We start from the raw sequence: 2,825 nt of genomic DNA, 5'->3' as shown, positions 1-2,825 counted from the left end.
GATTAAGGGGGAAAACTGATTCTGGTGAAAGCTGTCTTCCTGACTAATATACACTTGCCTTCTTTTCCATGTTGTTCCTCACATGACAGAGAGAGGTCGAAAGAAAGCAGGTTCTTTGGTGACTCTTCTTTTTTTTTTTAAATAATTTTATTTTTTTAATTGGGTGACATCAATAAATCATGATACATATATTCAAAGATAACAACTCCAGGTTATCTTGTCGTTCACTTATGTTGCATACCCATCACACAAAGTCAGATTGTCCTCTGTCAACTTCTATCAAGTTTTCTTTGTGGCACACCCCGTTTCCCTCTCCCTCTCCCTCCTCCCACCGTAACCACCACACTCTTATCAATGTCTCTTAGTTTCACTTTTATGTCCCACCTACGTATGGAATAATGCAGTTCCTGTTTTTTTCTGATTTACTTATTTCACTTCGTATAATGTTATCAAGGTCCCACCATTTTGCTGTAAATGATCCGATGACATCATTTCTTATGGCTGAGTAGTATTCCATAGTGTATATGTGCCACATCTTCTTTATCCAGTCATCTATTGATGGGCCTTTTGGTTGTTTCCATGTCCTGGCCACTGTGAACAATGCTGCAATGAACATGGGGCTGCATGTGTCTTTACGTATCAATATTTCTGAGTTTTTGTGGTATATACCCAGTAGAGGGATTGCTGGGTCATAAGGTAATTCTAGTTTCAGTTTTTTGAGGAACCACCATACTTTCTTCCATAATGGTTGTACTACTTTACATTCCCACCAACAGTGTATGAGGGTTCCTTTTTCTCCACAACCTCTCCAACATTTGTTATTACATGTGTTCTTAATAATAGCTAATCTAACAGGTGTGAGGTGGTATCTCATTACCGTTTTGATTTGCATTTCTCTAATAGCTAACAAAGATGAGCATCTTTTCATATATCTGTTGGCCATTTGTATTTCTTCCTGGGAGAAGTGTCTGTTCATGTCCTCTTCCCATTTTTTTGTTGGATTGTTTGTTTGTTTGTTTGTTGTTGAGTTTTACGAGTTCTTTGTATATTTTGGATATTAGGCCCTTATCTGAGCTGTTGTTTTAAAATATCATTTCCCATTTAGTTGGCTGTCTGTTTATTTTGTTATCAGTTTCTCTTGCTGAGCAAAAACTTCTTAGTCTGATGTAGTCCCATTCATTAATTTTTGCCTTCACTTCTCTTGCCATTGGAGTCAAATTCATAAAATGCTCTTTAAAGCCCAGGTCCATGAGTTGAGTACCTATGTCTTCTTCTATGTATTTTATTGTTTCAGGTCTTATGTTTAGATCTTTGATCCATTTTGAGTTAATTTTTGTACAGGGAGAGAGACTGTAGTCCAGTTTCAGTCTTTTGCATGTGGCTTTCCAGTTTTCCCATCACCATTTATTGAAGAGGCTTTCTTTTCTCCATTGTGTGTTCTTGGCCCCTTGATCAAAAAGTATTTGACTATATATATATGTGGTTTTATTTCTGGACTTTCTATTCTGTTCCATTGGTCTGAGTGTCTATTTTTCTGCCAATACCATGCTGTTTTGATTGTCGTGGCCCTATAATATAGTTTGAAGTCAGGTATTGTAATGCCTTCATCTTCATTCTTTTTCTTTAGGATTGCTTTGGCTATTTGGGGTTTTTTATAGTTCCATATAAATCTGATGATTCTTTGCTCCATTTCTTTAAAAAATGTCATTGGAATTTTGATGGGAACTGCATTAAATTTATATATTGCTTTGGGTAATATGGCCATCTTGATTATATTTATTCTTCCTAATCAAGAACAAGGTATATTCTTCCATCTCATTATATCTTTTTCGATTTCCCTTAACAATGGTTTATAGTTTTCATTATATAAGTCCTTTATGTTCTTTGTTATGTTCATTCCTAAGTATTTTATTTTTTTGTTGCAATCGTGAAGGGGATTGTTCTTTTGAGTTCGTTCTCAAATGTTTCATTGTTGGCATATAGAAAGGCTATTGACTTCTGTATGTTAATTTTGTATCCTGCGACCTTACTGTATTAGTTTATTGTTTCTAGTAGTCTTTTTGTGGATTCTTTGGGGTTTTCGATGTATAGGATCATATCATCTGCAAAAAGTGATACCTTTACTTCTTGTTTTCCAATATGGATGCCTTTTATTTCTTTGCTTGTCTGATTGCTCTGGCTACAAGCTCTAGTACCACATTAAATAAGAGTGGAGAGAGCAGACAACCCTGTCTTGTTCCTGATTTAAGGGGGAAAGCCTTCAGTTTAGTGCCATTTAATATGATGTTAGCTGATGGTTTATCATTTATGGTCTTTATCATGTTGAGATATTTTCCTTCTATACCTTTTGTTGAGAGTCTTAAACATAAAATTGTGTTGTATTTTATCGAAAGCCTTTTCTGCATCTATTGATAAGATCATGTGGTTTTTTGTTCTTTGTTTTGTTGATATGGTGTATTACGTTAACCGTTTTACATATGTAGAACCATCCTTGAGATTCTGGGATGAGTCATACTTGATTATGATGTATTATCTTTTTAATATGTTGTTGTATTCGATTTGCTAGTATTTTGTTTAGTATTTTAGCGTCTGTATTCATTAGAATGTTGGTCTGTAGTTTTCTTTTTCTGTGCAGTCCTTGCCTGGTTTTGGTATGAGGGTTATGTTGGCCTCATAAAATGTGTTTGGAAGTATTGCTTCTTCTTCAATTTTTTGTAAGAATTTGAGTAGAATAGGAACCAAGTCTTCTTTGAATGTTTGATAAAATTCGCTGGTATAGCCATCAGGGCCTGGACTTTTACTTTTGGGGAGGTTTTTAATGGTTT

This window comes from Saccopteryx bilineata, chromosome X (assembly GCF_036850765.1).
Source record: "Saccopteryx bilineata isolate mSacBil1 chromosome X, mSacBil1_pri_phased_curated, whole genome shotgun sequence".
Classification (NCBI taxonomy): domain Eukaryota; kingdom Metazoa; phylum Chordata; class Mammalia; order Chiroptera; family Emballonuridae; genus Saccopteryx; species Saccopteryx bilineata.
This window is presented reverse-complemented; position numbering follows the sequence as displayed.